Source organism: Dermacentor andersoni, chromosome 11, assembly GCF_023375885.2.
Source record: "Dermacentor andersoni chromosome 11, qqDerAnde1_hic_scaffold, whole genome shotgun sequence".
Lineage (NCBI taxonomy): Eukaryota > Metazoa > Arthropoda > Arachnida > Ixodida > Ixodidae > Dermacentor > Dermacentor andersoni.
Window position 1 is genome coordinate 1,238,392 of NC_092824.1, and position 12,551 is coordinate 1,250,942.

General features: G+C 41.3%; 1 long non-coding RNA gene across 1 annotated transcript; it reads right to left on the minus strand.

The window, feature by feature from the left end:
• Window positions 1-390: 390 nt before the first annotated feature.
• Window positions 391-11,585, minus strand: LOC140214255 (uncharacterized). Its single transcript, XR_011891223.1, has 3 exons — window positions 11,328-11,585; window positions 10,051-10,187; window positions 391-4,972 (listed from the first exon to the last, which is right to left on the minus strand). It is a non-coding gene; the product is annotated as an uncharacterized lncRNA (long non-coding RNA).
• Between the last annotated feature and the right edge of the window lie 966 nt (window positions 11,586-12,551).

The window sequence follows — 12,551 nt, forward strand, 5'->3', positions numbered from 1 at the left end:
CGAATTTCAGTATCTTCACAACACGTGTGTTAATCTGAAGTAGTGTCTTTTTGTTGTTTCCTTTTTGAACTTCCCTACTTCCTGATATGTTTAACTGATTTCTTCATACCTTGTCATGTTCTTATGCTGCGGTTTTCTGCAATTACTTTATATATATATATATATATATATATATATATATATATATATATATATATGTTCGTCCTTTCAAGACATATTTAGTTGAGAGTTAGCGCTCGTCCTGTCTGCTTGTAGTCTGTGTCCGTGTCACTTCGCGCAACAATCCAAGAGCATGTGTGAACAAAACATGGCTAGTAATAACTAGTGAGCACTGCACAAAAGTTGAAGATGAAAACTACTAATAGTAGACATATACTTGCATAGACGATGTATAATACTATAGACAATATTTATTTATTTATTTCAAGATTACTGCCAGCCTCTGGTTAGAGGCCTTAAGCAGGAGTGGTTACATACATGACGAACAAGACTGAGTACAAGGTGTGAAGCGTGAGCAAAATGAAATAGCACTGAATCTGAAAATATAAGCAGCGTGTCATTTGCGAAAACGTAGCAATTAGCGCTAACAATGTGAAATTATTCCAGAAGGAAATGTAAACTGCTCTTAGCGCCAAGTTCACAAACACTTAAGAGACAGAAAAACTAAACTAGAATAATATAAGCATACCATTCGTGGTAAACGATTACAGAACATACATCCTGTCAGAGCAATATAATGTGGTAGTGTGTAAAAATGTGTAGCCGTGGCACAAGCATCAGAAAACACGTGCGTTCAGCTATGTGGAAGGACAAGCCGAAAAGAAAAGAAAAAAAGGAAAGGAGGGCAGGTATGTACCCCGGTCATTTACACAATTTCTTTGAGCAGCTTTAAGAATGATTCGATGGTGTCGCAGGCAACCACCGCAGCAGGAAGTACATTCCATTCCCTAATGGTTCGGGGAAAATATGAATTTCTAAAGGCTTCTGTTTTGCAGTAGTAATCTTTAAGCTGCTTAGCGCGGCTAGACCGAGTTGATCGACGAGTTAGAGGCTCGGTATACGTGTCCTTGTCGATGCCCAATTTTCCATGATAGAGCAGATACATGTACTTTAATCGTTCTTTAAATCGCCGTTTTTGCAGGGTAACCAGATCTGCTGTTTCGAGCATAGCACTTGGTGATGCATACCGGCTGAAGGAATTGAATACAAACCTTATCGCCTTTCTCTGAATTTTTTCCACCTTTTGTATGTTGATATCGCTATGTGGATCCCAGACGACAGACCCATACTCAAGAATCGGGCGGACGAAAGTTTTGTAAGCTAGTAGCTTTATCTCATGGGGTGAATTTCTTAAGCAACGCCTCAAGTAACCAAGCTTCTGCATGGCTTTCTTTTCTATGTATGACACGTGCTCATTCCATTTTAAATCCGAGCTGATAACTACACCCAAATATTTATAGCTTGTCACGCGGTCTAAAATTTGCCCATCGATCGAATACCGGTTGTTTAAAGGGTGTCATTTCCGCGTCCCGGTCATCGCTACAGTTTTTTTCGCATTGATTTTCATTTGCCATGTGCTGCACCATGATTGCACTGTAGACAGCGAGGTATTTAACAGCGATTGGTCAGCGGGACTACGGATTTCTTTATATAAAACGCAGTCGTCAGCAAACAATTTTATTTTAACTGGCAATTCCTGTGCAATATCATTGATGAAAATTAAGAAAAATAAGGGCCCAAGCACTGATCCCTGTGGGATTCCGGATAGTACAGGTCTTGAACGTGAATGTGTTCCGTCTATGTTTACAGTTTGTCGTCTCGAAGTAAGGTATGCTTGAATCCAAGAAAGAAGGGACTCATTTTTAAGTATAGGTTTCAATTTTATCATGAGTTTGGTATGTGATACCCGGTCAAACGCTTTCTCGAAATCTAGAAAAATAATATCAATTTGCCCTTGCTCATCCAGAATAGCTGCGAAATCATGAATGGTTTCTATAAGCTGAGTAGTAGTTGAAAGCCCTTTACGAAATCCATGCTGCCTGGGGTCAAGAAAACCATGAAGCTCAAGATAAGCTGTTAGATGTTTAAAGATAATGTGTTCAAGAAGTTTGGAACATGTGCAGAGTATAGAAATGGGTCGATAGGAAGAAAGCAGCGATGGGTCTCCTCCTTTTGGCACTGGAACAATCTTTCCAAACTTCCAGTCATGAGGCAACTCGGATAGTTGTAACGACTTATTAAAAATCACACATAAGAATTTAGAGCACCACTCGGCATACCGGAATAGGAATGTGTTGGGTATCGCATCGACGCCAGAAGATTTTTTTGTATCAATGTTAAGTAGAAGCTTTAGAACACCTTCTTCCGTTATTATAATATTACTAATAGGTGGAACGCTTTGCAATGTCGAAAATATGGGTTTTTCACCGTTATCAACTGTAAATACGGAACAGAAAAAGTTGTTGAGCGATTCTGCAACTTGTAATTTCTCCGATACTGTTTCACCATTAATGCAGAGGGTGGGCACGGATTTTGATTTTGAAGAAAAATGCCGCCAGAATTTTGCAGGGGACGAAAGGAGAAATTGTTTCATAGTGACATTGTGGTAGTAGTCTTTTGCTTTTTTAATGTTTTGGCTTAAATGAGTGCGCAGCGCTGAAAGTTTGCGCATGCGACTTTCAGAGGGATGCTTCCGCAGTTGTTTTCTTGTCTTCTTCGCCTTGCGTTCCAAGCGTACAATTTCTTTTGTTATCCATGGACGGGTTTTGCGGACAGTGATTACTTTAGTCGGTACGAAGTTATTCACGCATTGCAACACAAGATCTTTAAAGTATTGCCAAAGATCCTCTACTGAGCATAAAGCAGACTGGGAGAGGGAAACAAAGTTGGAAAAAGATAAGTCCAGAGCATCTAATATGCGTACATCATCTGCTCGTGAGAAAACAAGCACTGAGCGCTTTTCATGCTGAACCCGAGCGACATGTCCCAAACACATCGTAAGACATACCATTCTGTGATCTGATATGCCGTTGACGACGCTAAGTCCCGTAACCCGAGGAAGCATACTTCTGCTAACTAAAAAAAGATCCAAGATAGATTCTGAGTCGTTATGTATGCGTGTAGGTTGCTTTACTAATTGCGTTAGGTCATGATACATTAAAAGATCAACAAATGGTTCAGAGATTTGTGCACCTGGCTGGGGAAATTCACCGTCCCATTTTGCAGCTGAACTGCAAAATATTGCAAATATCACAAAAGCAGCATAAAAACTGGGCAGGACAGAGCACTGACTGTTAGTTATAGTTGCAATATGCACACCAAATCTAGACAAAAGAAGGCAAAACTAAACTGCCGGAAATGGTCATCTCTCCAAGAGACCACTGAGGAACGAAAGGTACACTTTTTATAATTCCATCTCATAGATTACTGATCTAATTAAACTTGACACATGACGCCTTGTGTGTAACAAATGCCCTGTTCTCATTACATATGCATGATTACCAGCCTTGGTGAAAGAATGACTTGCACTAATGTTTGAACCCCGGTAAAAATGCTGCTTGTTCTCAACTTTCTGTTCCGACAGCACACTTGTGGGCAGTTGTGAACGTAGTTGCCTATAGGGCTCAAACACCATGTTTTGGCTGCACAGGTACTGTCTACCGAACACCTGGTTCAATATAGCTTGCATCTCGGAATGTGCAGCCACACTGGTGGCACAGCATTATTTTTTCAACTTCCCAGTTGATAAAGCCTCAGCAACTGCAATCACCTGCGATTGCTCGTAAAGGTGCCATAAGGTCAGGCAGCAAACACAGATACCACGTAGCAAAACATTCAGAGTGCATTGTGTGAGTCGAGGTGTGTAATTTGTGCTTTAGTTTGGCAGCACTGCCACATTCACAACTATTCATTGCAGCTCCTACATTTCAACATCAACAAAATTAGGACAGTTCCTTCAGTATGGTGACAGATGCTCAGCTGCAGGCTTTCTAGAACCATGCATTATCTTCAGACAGTGCCAGTACAGCCCGTAGCACATCTTTCAAGCACTCCAGACAAGTACACCGATTACACGGTACGCAGAGCATCTGGTATCCATTTACCTATAGAGGCAAGGTAGCCCCTAGAACACGTTTTGTGACAGGCATGCTGGGCACTTTGTCCCCTGAAATGCAAGTGTCACTTGGTACTTCAGTGCCTCTAGTGTCCTTTACATCTAAATGAATATTGAATACATAGTAGTAACATGAAGACGACAAACAAAAGCCATCAGCCATCAACTGTGTGGCAAATCTGGGTGCAAGCTATTCTCTTATCAAGTATACCTGCAGGCATTGTGACCAACGTGCTCCCAAGATGTATGAGGCATTATCATTGCAGAGTTGTAAGGACATGACAATCCTAGGATGATTATGTTCTTCAGGCTTTTTCCCCACTTTCCATCTTTTGAAACGTGTATACTATAGTCATGAAAACAAAAATGCTACAACTGGCGTGTGATAAGTTTTGCGACTTTTTTCCTAGCAGCTCATTGAAACAAGCCACGATGACAAATTTAAGTGCTCTTACCTCATCAGACATACAAATTTCTTAAACACTAACAAAACCAGATAGGCATTAGAGTGAGCATCACTTAAATACATTACACTGGTTTAAAGTTATTGCACCACTTTGTGCCAGGTAAAAATGTTATAAACATCAAAAATGTTAAGATTCTACGGCCAACTGTGAAAACTAAATAAAAAAATCATTAAGCTTTCTTAAACGGGTACAGGAGCTTTACAACTGGCCGTCTTGGTGATGGACACGCAGATAGATGAGCCGCCATTCCACTGAGACGAGAATGTTGAGGACTTCGCATGGAAGCCTGCGAGACACTGCAGAGTAGTTCTTGGTCCACATGAAGGAGATTCCTTGCATACACGTCTGGGCCACCATACTGAATGCATGGTGTTACCGGAACCTTTTCCCCCTGCATTGTGGTAAAAAAGAGGTGAGGCATGCAGACAGGACACGAGAGTAGAGAAGTGAACACGAACGCGAAAAACATGAAAAATTTCATTAAATTGTTTTAATAGATAAAATTTTTATACTATGTGTCATTCATTATGAGGGTTCATAACCGCAACATATTTCATATATAAGCAGGTAGAATTATCAGCTTGGTCAGTTTGTACAAGCTCGTTTGAGGCAAGAAATCGAGTTTCACAAACACAACCACAACATTCTTGATTGAAAAAGGAACACTTCAGATGACATGCAGTCCTCTGAGTGGGAATTGCACAGTTCAAGAAAAACAAATTAAAACTCGCACACCAATCCCGAAAAAGGAATGAGTACCTGCTACTGCAAAAAGCTAATTGATAGGTTTTAGTAGCACAAGGTCATCTTTGGCCATAGAGCACCAAGTCTATATTGCAAAAGATAAACTTAGCGCATCTTTACAAAGCAAATATATAAAGATGACTAATGCCTCTCTGCGCTACAGTTGCTTTGCTCTAGCGTGAAGTCATTTTAATGCATGCACACGTACATACACGCGATACACCCAAGTGTAACAGCTGCAGAATTAAAATTGGGCAGCAACGAAGTCACAACCTTTAACCCTTGATCCCAAGCTGTACTAGTGACTGCAGGTAGTACCAATATCGCCAATGACGAGTCGCACTCTTTCTGCCCGATGTTATGCTGCTGTTATTGTCAAAGATGAGTTACAGTCGGCATTGAGGGAAAGTTGCCCTCAAGAGCAGCTCTTATTTTTGTGTTATTTCTAACCAGAGACCAATGAAGTAATTATTTTTTAAAATGAGAATGACACCGAAAATTGAGTACATAAAAAATTTGGAAAATTTTGTACATTTTTCCGGAATTAACTAGGGGGTTAACGGTTGAAGCGGCAATCCAGAAACTAGAACAAGTTTTGACATGTTTGCTACCAGTGAATGCTAGAAAATATGTTGGCATTCTGTAGTTTTGTCCAACAATGCAAAATGGATTCTTAATAACTGAGGAAATAAATGGAAAAGTATCATGAAGTATATTTCGTGAATGTAATGCAGAATCACTCAACTTCTGTTACTATATAATCTCCACTTGATTAACCTGCACTTCCTGAACTAGTTCAGGAGGTGCTGCATTTCAATACTCATTCCACCAGTTCAACGTGACAGCAACTGCACGTTGTGATTTGTTTTACTTAGTGCAGGCTTTGTACAGGGCGAGTTCACAGCATTCCCTGCACTTGGACGAAAGGTAGTGCATGTTTACGCAGCAGGTGTGGTGCCGCTTCTGCAAGAGTGAGGTGCAGAAATCAGTCTCATACAATAATTACTAGAGGTAACTCTGACATTAGTGTCTACAGGAGATCAAACAAGAACGGCTGTACCAGCATGGAAATTATGGGAAGTACATGGATTTGCCTAAACTTCGTGTTTGGCTTCAAGCGGCTTTGTGACTTTGTAAACTAGTCATTTTCAACAATATTCTGTGTAATAAATGAATAAACATTAAAATCGTCCGACGACAGGATTCAAACACAGGAACTCTAGAGCAGAAGTCTGATATTGAAACCATTAAGCCACGGAGGCATGTAACGACAAGCGAGTGCAACGCCCTGATGAAGTTATCGCGGGCATACCAGTGCCTTGAGACGCTTGGCGCCTTTCGATTTGGCCACCTGGACAAGCTCAATCGTTGCAATTAATAGCAATTGTGCGTGTTGGCGCCGTCTTCTGCACTTCGAAGAGTATAGACTGCGCTGAAACTTAAAATAAGATTTATATAGCGTATAATATACGAAGCCACAAGAACGTCTGAATTCACAAGCACGAATATCAGACAAATCCATGTGCTTCCCATCATTCCCATGGTGGTACGACTGGAGCGCCAGAGTTCCCTCTAGTAATTACTGTAAGAAACTCTATGGCAGAAATAACCGAAGTGCCTGGCATTTTGTTCTGGAGTAATAAACACAAGTTTTGCTGTCCCATAAATCTTACTGGTCAATAATTCCAAGTTTTAGTGCAGTCACATGTCTAGTAGGCAATTGTGGTATTTTGCATAAACATTGCAAAGCCAACTGTGATGAATGTTCACTCTGGTAAATTGTTTATGATCGAGTAGCATAGACTACTGAAGCAATCTCTGGAAGGCAAGTGAAGTAATTTTCTTATTAGCAGCCTTTAAACAGCATTCGAGCATATGACACATGCACCTCAGATATGCAGATATTTCCTTGACTCAGCAAGAAGCGATGCTTCATGTTCCACGAGGCTACTTCAACCAAAGCAGTATTGGTGCTCTCTAAAAACGATACCAATGCAGATGATCCAAATATTTTTCAGGGGCAACAGTTATACCTGAAATCATGCTAGATTAGTTTTTTAAACACATGATCAGACCATGCTAGAAGTGCTTCTTAAAATCCTATTTATTAGACTAGTCATATATCTGAACACAAAGGCTACTAATTAGGTCCCATGCTATATCATCATCTTAAAAACTTCACTTAGTAATACACATGCTGTGATAAGATTTGAGACCACATTGAGATGCTGAACAAAGTAAACTCATTATTTTTAAAATGAAGCTCCTGTTCTTCCAAATGAGAAGAAAGGATACTGAGGGTCAAACTTTTTCTGAATCACAGCTGGAAGATGCCAGAGAAGGCACGTGGAAACTTATTTGTAATTTTCTATTTAAATGTAGAAATGATAAAGGGAAATGAAAATGGTAAAAAAAACAGGCGTGGGGGGAGAACGAACTTACAGCATTTGCATTAGGCATGCGATGCACTAACCACTGTGCCACCGAGGCAGCATTCAACCGTCCACAATGGCCCCTCAGATTGTCGACGCTCGAACATGGCCGTAGTACCACAGTGGTTAGTATATCACAGGCGTAATGTGAAGGTTATGGGTCCGTTCCTCAACCACAGGTGGATATCTTTTAATCCACTTTCATTTACCTAGAATTTACCATTTCTATACTTCATATAAAAAACTTAAAACATGTTCCTGTATGCTTTCCTTGGCCTCATTATCTGCTGGCTTCTTCCAGTTCTGTTACTTCCAACACTTATACATATTCTAATATGGTAAGTAAACAGCTTTTGCGTGATGCTGGAATGCAATATAAAACATTATTGCAGGGCCGTGTTATGTAGAATGCCTTACATTGCCCAGGCAAGGTGTATTAATGTCAATCTGAAAAAAAAAAAATTCCCACTCTAGGAAGAAATGCTGTGTACTGCTGTGTGCAACAGGGTTTAACGAAAACAACTTGTTCAGAAATAAAGCCACCAAACAACGAGGAAATATGAAAACTAGATGAACATTTGTGCAGTTGCATGTTAAAAATTTAGCACAGCCACAGATGAAGACATAATGAAGGAAGCGCGAGGATGGTTTATTTTGGACACATGAGGGAATATACTTGAAAGATGCATATGAGCTTACACGTGGAGAAATATTGGTTATGTAGCAGCTAAACTACGAACAGGCCTAGAACCCACTGATACAAGGTGTCGAGCATGTAAATCTTATCATGCCCTTAAGTCAAAGAAACATGGCCGTTTCGCATGATTCGCTACACATGGCTGGCTCACACAACTTAGCCACTGCTATATATGCCTTGTAATTACCAGGTGGTCTGTCTGACATGTGCAAGCTTTAAATATGTAAAAGTGCCACGTAGCTGAACAGCACCAAGGTAATGTCGTTTGCCATTGTTTTGAGGAAGTGAAACCAATTCTTGCATTTTTCCTTATTAGGTAATTAGTTATTAACGATTATTTAACTGCTCAAATATTATATTCAAAGCAAGAGTGTCAGTGCAAAAATTGTAGAGCATCCTGAAAAATTACCGATCCAGCTTTCTACTGCTCAATAGGTGCAACAAGTTTTTTTTTCAAGCTTGAAAGAAGCCAGTGAATACATGCGAAAAGTGCCATGCAACTAACCACTCGTGCACCTGAACACCATTTGGCTCCTCCTTTCATGCTTGAAAAAAACTTTTTGAAAAGAATATTTTAGAAATTGATTAATTATTATTGACTATGTTTTAGGCAAAATGCATGACATAGTGTGACTGCCACCTCCATTTTCGGCGACATGAATTGACTCCATTTTCATGTCCAAATCCAGCTATACCTGGTGCGTGTTTTGAGCTGGTTCTGTAATTTAGGCTGGTTTTGACTAATTGAAGCTTCGCACCCTAATAACAGTCAGCCTCAAAAGAAATTGGTACATAAGTGGTCGCTGTCAGTACTCTATACTCCTTTAACTTAGTGCAAAGTGCTTGTGAGCCAAGAAGTTGGTAGTTCTAAGCAGTATTTCTCATTTTGACCTGGTGTTATAGCCCACTTACTATGATGCCATGCTGCTCAGTCATGCTGGTCCTAACTTCAATGTAGGCCATGGCAGCTGCCCTCCAATGGGGGTAAAATGCAATAACGCTTATGCACTTAGATTCGGGTGTACATTAAAGAAGGCCAGGTTCCCAAAACTTCAGGTTGTGACTTTGGAATGTAAAAGCCCATAATTTAATTTTAAAATCTAAAGGTGCTTTATTAGGAGCAGGGGCATCATTTTGAGCTTTTACTGCACTGCCACGGCACCAAGAAGCTCCGAGTAAGTAAAAACAATTTCTTAGACAACGTACATATCTTGCAAACATTTACAAACACTTCTCTGCATGCACCTCTGTTGCTGTTATATTTAGATCCGTATGCCAAGGCGGGTTATGACGTTAGAACATGTTTCAAACTTGTTTTTTTTTACCGCTCTAATGTTATTGGTTATTTTGCATCTCATTGTGTGTCGAACGCACATTTCAGTGCATCAATTTCTTCAGAAAGTGCACTCCTCTTTATTTATTTGTGCATGCAGAAAGGGTTCAGAAGAACTGCTTTCTGAAGATCTGTATAACAAGCAAAAAACAATTCTATGTAGGCTGCACAAAGAGAAAGGATAGGTTTGTAAATATGTTATTTAGTTCTTAAAAAAAGAGGCAGCTGTCAGTATTCTGTTCCAAAGTAAAAATTGCCCCTACCTGGCTCTGTTTCATTTTCCGATGTTGATGGTCCATTCGGCGGCACTCAACTGATAGGCTGCACTTTGGCCATGTCGGGTGTGCGGTCACCAGGCCCGAGGTCGATCGACATCCTCACCAAAAGTCGAGTCCAAACGCTATAAAAGAAACATCTCATCATTTTGCTATCAGTTTTGTCATCTTGAGTGTTTCACACACGGCCGTAAGTGAAATATTTCGTCACTTGGATACTGAAAAAAATTCAAGCATTTTCTGGCAGCCAAGCTGAATACACATAAATGGAGAACATTAAAGAGCAAATGCAGTTGTCACATTAGATTGATCAAGTAAAGCAGAAATGGAAATAAATCAGTGATACTGTGTCTGTTGGCTTTGAATGCAAGAAACGTAAAAACAGGAACTTGCAGCCACGCCACTTTGAATTTCCCGCGTTTGCTACACCTCACAACAAGTTTGGCATCGTCCGGTACTCGTGGATAGTAATCGCTTAAAATCAAGATGAACGAGCGTCGGCATAAATTAACAGGATACTTAACCGGGCAATATTGGCGCATAAAAGAACTCACGTAGCGAAGCTACTGTCAATTACCCGATGACGCATCTGCGGGCGGTGCGGTTTGGGCGAACAATTCAAAAAGGAATGAGAGTTTCACTTGTTTCACGCCTACTAAGCTAAGACAGAATTTGAGTTTCTTACTAAACTATACTGGACATTTACGCTCCGAATAAAAGGCTGGAAATTTTGTTACGTCACATTGCATACGTATGAAAGTGAGGAAATTGCTTTTATTGTATTCTGCCCAGACGGCATGCAGCAGCTACCACTCTCATGCAACAAAAGCATGAAAGTGGTACTCGTGGTACAGAAAACAAACATATACAGCGCCAACGTTACGCCCCTTAGAGTTGGAACTAAGCACGATCAAGCCAGTTAGTTTTCTAGCTTTCATAACGCCATGAACACGACCAAACATCGCGCGAAACAACTGTCTGCTCTCAAAAATTACTACCGCTTCCATTTATATACCTATCGCTGCCACAAGCAAAAGTCAATGGGCTAGCTGTCCACAAGCCGCAGATTAGACAGACAGCAACATATTACGGTAACGTAAAACAATTTCAATGCTGACTTAGCAGCCGCGGTGTGCTCTAAGTGCCACAGTTCTCGTTTCCCGCTCGAAATTCACACCATGATGACGGGCACTGCATCTTTCCCATGAAATATTGCACGCTTTGCTCCGGAGCTCAATGGGAGGGCGAAACGCATTTGCACGTACCTGAAATCCGCATGCCGGAAACCCGTCGACGCTTCCGAGAACGGGGCACACAGCCATACACCCGTACGGCGGCTTGACTTGGACGTGAGGCACTTCTATCAAATATTTCACATGCGACATGTTTCACACCGATTGCGCGAACGCGAGAAAATGCCGCAGGTCGCAATGCGACGCCGTGCACCCGTGCAGCTACCGATGAGCTGCGTGCGCGGACTTGCAGAAAAACAAAACTATGACAATACGGCCGGCGCGAAAGGATGGCGGCTTTCGTTGCGGAGACAAAACGGACGAACACTCCGTGCGGACGAAGCACGAAGCAATGAAGCGCGAACGAATGTTGCCAACTGTTGGTTCCGCGTTATGCCGGCGGTGGTGGCTTTAGTGGCGTGTGTTGCGGCTGTCTAATTTTTTATTTCTTTTCCCCAAACAGTATAGCGAAGATCAGTTCTTTGTTTGCATTTTTACTGTGTCGTTTGGTATTATCTTTTTGTCCTTTAATGCTATTAAGCAGCCAATTATGGCCCCCCAGGTTCGCGCGAGCCAGCTTTGCGCGCAAATCTCGGAGGCCATAAGACAACGCGTTAGAAAACGCCGTTCTTGTCGTTAACGTTTCATCATCGTTTCTTCAACTGAGGTAGAGGCGTAGTGTCCCTTTTCCCGGGGTGGGGAGGGGGCGATCAAGACGGAGTTGGTTGTTATCGCGACATCCGCGAACCCTGCGATTTTTTTTATAACGTAAGCACAGGGGTAGCACACTCTCAAGTTCAACAAATGGCCACAGAGGGCGAAAAAATCGACCGCGCGCCGCTGCTAACAAAGCCGACGTAGTAGCATCACTTTCGGGATTCGTTCGTTAGTTCCAACATTTCCCGGTAGAGGCGCCGTAATAAGCGCAATTATATCTTACAAACTTTCTCTTACAATTACCGAAGCCTTTTCTTTTACATAAAAACAGGGCAAAATTATCATTGCTAATTAGATAGTGTGCTCTTTGTTAGTAAGTTTATTGTTTCTTCGCCATTATAAACGCAAATAGCGTTCAGCATCATCGATATTTCACGTGACCTCTGGCCTGGATTTAAAATTTTTACCGGTATTTTCGAGTGCATGGCGGCACGGATTCATTCGTTCGTGCGCTCAGACTGGTTGCTTCTTTTTCGCTAAAACTAGTTTATTGCGCTTCGATGTCACGCGTTATTTAACCTGGGGTGAAGTGACGTGTTT